The sequence below is a fragment of the Dreissena polymorpha genome, chromosome 2 (assembly GCF_020536995.1).
Source record: "Dreissena polymorpha isolate Duluth1 chromosome 2, UMN_Dpol_1.0, whole genome shotgun sequence".
NCBI lineage: Eukaryota > Metazoa > Mollusca > Bivalvia > Myida > Dreissenidae > Dreissena > Dreissena polymorpha.
In genome coordinates, this window is record NC_068356.1 from 16783831 (window position 1) to 16793167 (window position 9337).

Below are 9337 nucleotides of genomic sequence, written 5' to 3' on the forward strand. Positions count from 1 at the left end.
ACGGCATCGAAATATACTCTTTGGTCGTGGCATACAATAAAATCCTTTGAATGTTTTTTTAATTACTCTGTTTGTTTGATTTCATGAATGGCGCCGACTATATGGATACACGTTGAAAAACATTATATTGAAGAAATTATAACAAAAACACTCTTATTTATGGCATGTCGTGGATGAAAATTTCTCTTCAAATGTCTCGGTTTACTTTGCAAGTTTGACAAAGGGTGTAAGAAAACTTGACATTTACTGCGGCGAAATCGAAATCAGCTAACAGAACGCTATTATTAAAAAATGCATAGAAAGGCTACACGTATTTCTAAAGAAAGCAGAACTAGCTATAAAACCATTTTAAGTCTATGTGGGATATTTCAGAACACACAAGTGAGTTACGACCGACCTTTCTTAAGAACGGTGTGTTAAAATCAAATTGTTGCATCGATGCAACGGTTTTACAAACTTAACATCGTTAGGCGGAGCGGTTAACTAGTACTGCCTGTCTCACGCACAGGCGACCCTATTTAAAATTATGTTGGATTATTTTTTTGAAAAGCATTTTTAAACACTGCGTTATTGAACATGAGGTAACTTTAAACTAACATGTAATCTTCTAAATAACACATCGAACAGTAATGAGAGGGCTTCCACAACCGAAAAAGCCATTTGCTTCAGTGTCATGCTATAAAATTATTCTAAATCAATTTAATCCGAAGAATATCGTTGCATGAGCTGGATATTTTACCTCAAGTAATCATCTTTTGTATAGAAGCTTTGTGAATGAAAATATGTTACCCATATTTTTTGCTATGAGTGCCGGCACAACATTTTCTATTAAGAAGGAGTGCTATATCGGAGATGAAGATGACGATTTTGGACACCATTACGGTGACAATTAGACTTTTCCGGTTAAGGTTCATGTAGAGGCTTCATTTTGAAAAATGTGGGACCCCTAGCATTGAACTCAAATTTGACTATAGGAAGAGTGCCACATTGAAAATGTATACATATATGCTTGAAAGGATGTTTTTCCTTCAAACTGCTACCAATTTTGTACATCAACGTATCATAACATCCACAAAATCAATCAAACTACAAAGCGATTTTAACACTAAAATATACATTATTTTCAAAAATTTGAATCATGTTTATTCCACGTATTTCGGCGGAAAATTATATAACTAGTGAATAATATCGAGATTGACGAGGGCAAGTTACGCTTAAATAGTAAAAAAAGTTTACATATCTAAAAAAGATCAAAACTCGAACACATGTCATTTCATCACCATGGGGGCAGCCATTTTTAAATTAATACAATAGAAAGAAACATGCTAAAAACTCACTCATCGCCTAATTGACATTCCAAACGGTTGACGATGACAAATGCATTGGATTGTAATCTTTCCTTTGATGTTTGCAAACTGCACGATCAGACCTCATAAACACTCAAAAGAATAACTATGTAAGAAGCATTTTACCAATGTTTACAATCGTTGTCGAATCACTGTACTTATATTATTGCGCATAAAATAGTACGCTTACAGACTGACAGAAAGATCGATACATAACTCCGTTCAATTCATCACGGTATACAATTCTATCGATAATATATAATAATACATCGCTTTAACAATCTAAAAGTAGAAATAATTCTTTTAAACGGAGTTTTTAATAACGAAAGTGAAAACAACGGAAGTTGGATGGATATTCTGTGAGATGCACTTCGGCTCCAGAAAAACAAAACAAATAAACTAAAAAAGACGTGTGGGGGACAATTTTCAGCTGGAAAATATTTGCAATAGGGTAAGTGATGATATCTCTACGTGGTCATTTCTGTTATTTAGTGCGATCTCTTGCTGATTAATGTTAATAGTTGTTTTACTAGTTGCCACACAACTGTCAAAATAAGTACATGTGTTTTCTCAGGTATGTGTATACACATACCCGGTTTTCTCACCACTGCACGTGGTTTCAACCGATTTGTTTTGCACGTTTTTCTACGGATCACAGCGATGGCCACGCTTTCAAAATGGGTAGAAGGAATCGAAATATAAAATCAATAGTTTTGCCAATTTCTTTATTCCTTTACAATTTTATATGTCGTCTGCAATGTATTTCAATTTGAGATGGTTTAAAATTTGCAATTTGGTTGAGAGGTAAATAACAAAATTGTTAAGCCTTTGAAATAGAATTGTGACTCTTATTATCCACCGTACCTGGATTTTTAAAAAGTAGTTACGTTTTAGTTATTTTTAGAACTTTGTTTAGGATATTTATCCAAAAAAGGCAGTTGAATAAAAACTCATTTGTTGTTTTATGACAATTATTTTCTGTGAAATGTTGCTAACTTGACCTTGTTTATGTATATAGCTTTGTATTTATTCAACTTAAGGTAGTGCATATCCTTCCTAACTTTAGATTGAGATTTTGTAAATTAGTGTAAAAATGTATAGGTTTTAAACCAAAATATGAATAAAGCACACAAATATTGAATGTCAAAAATGTGTTTATGTTATTCTATCCGTCTTTAGCTTTAAAATGATATAGTTTGACCATATTGTACCACATTCAATGAAGAAAAACCAAAGCGAAGTTTTAATGAAATTTATCCCCCCCATGAACCTTAACGCAGTGGTTGGTACACGCGCTTCTAATCTCAGAGACCCAATCCCACGGTGCCTATATCACGTGACTTTTTAAGATCTGTGTGGGGAGTAAAATATCAACAAAAACGCGACGAAGGTAAGATTTTTAAGGATAACTTTTTTAATATGTCACCATTTTTAATGGGATAAAGTGGAGAGCCCGCTCATTCATAAGAGTTTTCTATAGGTATCATGATTTTATAAAACAAATAAGTATTTTTTCAGTTAAGTGCAACCGCGCGTTTGAACGGTTAGAAAAGGGTAGGATCAGTGTGGGCCAGGGGACATTATTTTTTTTACACAAAAACATCACCTCTGGTGAAATTAAGAAATAAATTTCATGGGCGGAGCTTACACTATATCATTTTGCATCCATTTTCAGGTTTATTTTATTTATTTACGAAACAAAATTCAAGAAAACTATTCTTACAGTAATATGATCTGTGTGGTATACGTTTTTCAACGGATCTGTGGGGTATACTGTTTTTAAGTTTTTCAGTTCTATTTAGTTGTTTAAGAAAATGCTTGTCAATAATGTATTTGAAACGGGATTTTTAAACGCTCTAGCATGTAAAACACATAATGGCTATACACTACGCTTGCACCGCTTGTTAAACTAATACATAATTATGATTTACAGGCATGCTGTACAATCCCCATTGTAATATTAAAATCTTACGCTGGAGCATCTTAAATCGATGACAAGTCCATGCTTACCTTAAATAAGGCTCGATTGGTAATTTTCGGCTCGGGTACTACTTACATGTACCCCGGGTACTCTTAAGTATACTTACATGTACCCCGGGTTAGGTAAATATACTTAATCGTACCCGGTCGATATTAGACTGTACCCAAGTATTTCCGCCCAAAATCCGATGTCGTAAAACGCGCTACCGATTATCTTAAATAAAACTTCTCTTTTAAAAAAATCTGCATCAACATGCTTTTTGAGTATGAGTTTCGATAATATAGATGCCATTTTACAGAAAATTGACATATATGTAAATATAATTAATTCCAAAAAATAACCGACAACGACCGATCTAGCGTTACATTTCCCGGGTACGATTAAGTATATTTACCGTACCCGGGGTACATGTAAGTATACTTAAGAGTACCCGGGGTACATGTAAGTAGTACCCGAGCCGACAATGACCAATCGAGCTTAAATAAGTGTATACTTTATGTTATTGTATCAAATTCCATTTTTATTTTGGCGCCAAACACTACTGTCAGGTGAAGTAATGTATCGTATATTATTTTTGATATTATATTTGCTTTAAGGTATGGCTCAATGCTCCGAATGCGGAAAAATGTCGAAGACCAGAGCTGGATTATTGAGCCACATTAGGGGACACGCTAACTCTGTAAACTATAACTGTTGTGGGAAAGCATTTCAGGTAAGATTAAATACCTTAAAAATAGTTACATTTTTATACAGTTATGCTAACAAACAGATGAACGGATTTTCTTGAAACAACACAAATATACAATATATCTCATCTCTCAGGTTATCATATATTTTGAAATAACTCAATAATCGTCAAATCGTTTGTAATTTAAAACTAACGAACGCGTGTCCTCAGATACTAACATTTTTGAAATAGCGTGTTTACGCATTGAAATGTCACGTGAATAAAATATGTTGTTTTTTTCTCAGGATGCCTACAATCTTAGAAGGCTTCAAAGAACAAAGGACCCCAATGTCACGTGTGTGTACGGTGCGGCAGGAGCTTTGCGGACAAGTACTTACTCGTGGCTAGAGGAAAAGTGCAAAAAAGAGGGATTGGTGAAATGTTACCAGTGTGGGTTGGCAGTTAGGAGTGAGAATAACCTCAGAGAGCACGTCAATACCCACATGCATGACAAGTGTTACAGTAGTGAGGAGTGTTTCAAAACGTACAAACGCCAAACAAACCTTTCTCGATACGTGAGGACTTCACATAAATCCGTGAATACTGATTAAAAATCATAATAGTTTACAGTTTGTCTGTGTAACTTCATTATCGTTTTACGTTATTTTATTCGTTGTTTTACTTTAACTTTACTTTTCAAAATGATTCTAAAGTTATCCGAATTTGATTAATTTTTAGGTTTCGTTTAGTTCGTTTGTGTGTTTGAAATCATCTCAAATAATTGTGCAATAATTTGGATTTACGTTATTCATTAATGTATCGCATCTGTGATTTGTATTATCGAATCTGTGATTCTTTTTTAATTATAACTTGATTAAAGTTTTGCGATGTTTTTTCGTTGGTTTCAATTTTAAATACCGCTGTCACGAGCTAGTTCGATAATCATAAGCAGCCAGGGTTTCTAATACTAGGGATTTTCACGATTGCTTTACATAGTTAACTGCCTGCTTATAATTACTCTAGGCCGTGGTAATTGACAGTAAACAATGTATGCAATGTGGTTGTGTATACAATACAATACTCCTTAATTCGAAATACGTCTTGACATTCTTCAGAGCTGCATCCATCCACAACGCAAGAGGAGAATCGTACATATATAATAATATAATATAATATTTATTCATTTACTTTTTATATTCTCTTCAAAATAATTAACGCTAAAGATAAGCATACATTTGTTACACTGAATACAACGACATAATTTATAACATGACATTATCACCAACACATGGCGAATGATTGTCAATATCTATACTATGTAATAAACTAATGCAACAATATGAATTCCATATATGAAATAAAACACACAAACACACACATATATATATGTTTCTACTATGACCAGTATTTTGTTTTTAATAAACATACCGTTTACCTTAAATTTTAAATAACAACAAAATGACAAGCCAATACGTCTGGTGGATTCTGTTTTATCAGTTTGTATTCCAAATTTGATTTTAAAACATACGTATTACTCCGGAAAGAACATGCCTTTGCTTTTTGTCAACCTGTGTAATATTTGACACAATTTCTATTGCAGAATTTGTGTCAGAATTAAAATGTCCATTGTGTTCGTCTATCCGCATTCTTATTGTTGGCAACAGTTTGCTATCGTTTCGTCTCGCCCGCTCCCACCTTACTCCTAGTGTCCCCTTCTGTATAGCATTCCTGTCTCGTTAAACTGTTTCCTCTGTTTTTTCTTCCCTTAACCCTTGTCCGCTCACTAGTGCCAAATAGGTGATTACTGAAATGAATGAATTTTTAAATAATAATAATAGATCTACTACTACTATTATTACTACTACTAGTAGTAGTAGTAATAGTTGTAGTAGTAGTAGTAGTAGTAGTAGTAGTAGTAGTAGTAGTAGTAGTAGTAGTAGTAGTAGTAGTAGTAGTAGTAGCAGTAGTATTAGTAGTAGTAGTAGTAGCTGAAGTAGAAGTAATAGTAGTAGTAGTAATTGTTGTATTGAAATAATTGAAATTAATAAAAAATATATATATTGTCGTTATTATCTCAATTTATTCGTAAATTGTAGAAACACGGATACCACACAGATCCTTCTAAACACGTATACCACACAGATCATATTACTGTTAGAATATTTTTCTTGATTTTGTTTACATAAATATATGAAAGAAACCTGAAAAAGAATGCAAAATGATATAGTGTAAGCTCCGCCCATAAAGTTTATTGCTTTATTTCACGAGAGGTGATGTTTCTGTGTCATAATAAAATAATGTCCCCACACTGATCCTTCCTTTTTCTAACCATTCAAACGCGCGGTTGCACTTTACTGAAAAAATATTCATTTGTTTTACAAAATCATGATACCTATAGAAAACTCTCATGAATGAGCGGGCTCTCCACTTTATCCCATTGAAAATGATGACATATTAAAAAAGTTATCCTTAAAAATCTTACCTTTGTCGTGCTTTTGTTGACATTTAACTCCCCACGCAGATCTTAAAAAGTCACGTGGTATAGGCACCGTGAATCCAATAACATAAGTTAAATCCATTAAAACAAAACAAAACAAGTATGTTTGAAACAAAAAACGCCTGAATTTCTTTTCGTGTTTTCTATGTAAAAATATATATGAATAACACACACTACCATGACAACGCAGGTCGCTGTAGACCCGTAGACCCGTTCTGCATGAGTTGGTAGGCACATGGCACGTATCCCTGACAATGGTTACTGCCCCTTTGGCGTATTAACTATTGATTTCAGTTTCAGGGTTCCCGACCTACTACAAACAAATGTTTCTGTAATCATGTGTGTTAGTTCTGCATGTGTGCGTTATTTGTTTCTTTATTTTTCCAATTATATAATGCATGTCTTATTTAATTGCGCTGACCGATTAAGGGAAGTGACCGCTGAAAGTAAGTTGACATTATTTCACACTTGTTTTTTACCTTTCGCTTTTATCTTTAGGATTTTCAGTTACCGCTATTCCCACGAGATCAATCCTTTCACTTACCAACCAAATCGATCCGTATTTATTATGGTAAACGCACGGCGCCATTCGGGGGAGGGGCGGCGACGGGGTTCTGGTAACCATGGCAAAATAGGTTCACAGCGGAAATATTCTAATCAAAAAGATTTACAAGGGCTCTGTGCAGAGCTGGTCAACACACGAGAACGCCGTGCAAACTGTAGGGAACAGAGGACGTCCCATTCATACTTAACGGATTAAAAGCATTGCTTAAACCAAATGTTATTTTTCAACAAAATATCATAAAAATCATGTCTAGTCTGCCGCTTCAATACTTATGTCTAAGAAGCGATAACCAATTGAGTTAAAGTTAGGACTAGATTTTTATGATATTGTTCTTTTATAAATTCTCCATTTCTTTAGATGAGTCGGTAATAATAATAATTGATTTATGTTTACCTAACTAGAAATTCCACGTTTAATGTTTTTAAAAGTTGCTGTTGTCTATTGCGTTTGTTCCCAGGCATCGGAAAAACCTTGGTGTCTGCCCAGCGTTTTGGCTGAAGCTTGCTCCAGTATATCTCCAGAATAAACCTGGAGTGCGCTCCCTCCACTTCCGACCCATGTGCTGAAAAGCCATGTTGATACATTCCGTAAAGGTCACAATATACTAAATAGTTTCCCTATACATTTCAATGTAAAAGCGACATCTTTAAGCGAAAATAAATGCAACATTTTGCACATAGAAACCCCATAACCATACCTTTTCTTAAAGGGATCTTTTCACGCTTTGGTAAATTGACAAAATTGAAAAAAGTTGTTTCAGATTCGCAAATTTTCGTTTTAGTTATGATATTTGTGAGGAAACAGTAATACTGAGCATTTACCATGCTCTAATATAGCCATTTTATGCATCTTTTGACGATTATAAAACCTAAAAATTATAAAGCGTTGCAACGCGAAACGATTGAATAATTTGGAGAGTTCTGTTTTTGTCGTTAAATTTTGTATAACTACGAAGATTGCTTATATAAGGTGTAAAATACGTCGTGAGTGTGTACTCGGCGGAATAGCTCAGTAGGCTAAAGCGTTTTTACTTCAGGACTCTGGCAGGAATCCAGGGGTCACTGGTTCGAAACCTGCTCCGGGCAATGTTCTTTTCCTTTTTTTAATTTTGTTCTTGATTTTTTACTGGAGCTTTTACGATCCAATGTTTACATTTATCAATATAAAGCATTTAATGAATAAGTTAAAAAATGCCAAAATCTGTGAAAAGGCCCCTTTAAAGGCCGTTCTAAGCGGAATCGATTTATGCAATAAAAAAGATATGTCATGTACAATGCAAGAAAGAACTTAACACAAATCAAAATCGACTGTTTTTGCAACTTTTTTTTCGGCCGTTTCTTAGTGGAATGTAATCTTTTTCAGTGCAATGGTTTATTATAGTCTTCAAGTTTATCATATTTCAGGGATTCAGTAGTGAACACCTATTCATGCCCTACCGTTATCTCCGCAAGATAAAAAGTGTAAAACATGCCTTCCTGTCAACTATGATATTTTTTTAGAGAGTACAGCCTACATGAAACGGTTATTTAGTATACTGTAGCCTAAACATCGGAATGGCAGACCCCACGTGCCTTCAGGTAACGTTTAACATGATAATTGTTTAATGGGAAGTGTATTGTACGACTGGCTTTATGCAGTCCGCCAGGCAACGATACTCTTTAAATGTTGTTTTTATTGTAAAGTTAATCTATTTAAGCTGTAAATCAATTGCTAAGTGCAGTTAATTTATGTGCGGCTCGATTTTATCGAAAGCTGTAGGCATATTGAGTCGCTCACGATTCTGTTCTGCGACGAACCAGTACGCGTTTTTTAACTATTAAAAAACGTTATGGTCATTTTGTATTTAAGGACCATATAAGTCATTTGTTTCTATGAAGGTTTGCAAAGCCATAGAGAAATTCAGCCGGAAAGCATCTTCGCATAAAACCTCAATGCGGGCTATTTGATCAGATGCTTTGTTGTAAATTGTATATATAAATTAATCTAAAAAATATGTTTTCTTTAACTCAGCATTACAATAAGGCGTGTGATACAATTCTATAAAATACAACGCCTTTGCGTTTGTCCGTCAAGTTCATGAAGTTAGAAGATTGCTGGACTGCAAATACGAGAAACACGGGTTCTATTGAGGGCTTTATATTCAATGGTTCAAGAAGTTTACTAATCGGTTTCTGCTAGCTTACCAAGGAAAATTCTGAGTACGTTATCGGACGAAAACACTGATAAAACGGTGTAACATTTCAATAAGCAAATAATTGTCGGACACTTGTCTTTAGCGTTC

The 9337-nt window shown here is 34.3% G+C and overlaps 1 long non-coding RNA gene across 1 annotated transcript; it reads left to right on the forward strand.

The window, feature by feature from the left end:
• Positions 1 to 1257: 1257 nt before the first annotated feature.
• On the forward strand, positions 1258 to 4767 carry LOC127870242 (uncharacterized). The gene is made up of 3 exons (XR_008044716.1): positions 1258 to 1797; positions 3924 to 4039; positions 4300 to 4767. It is a non-coding gene; the product is annotated as an uncharacterized LOC127870242 (long non-coding RNA).
• The last annotated feature ends 4570 nt before the right edge of the window (positions 4768 to 9337 follow it).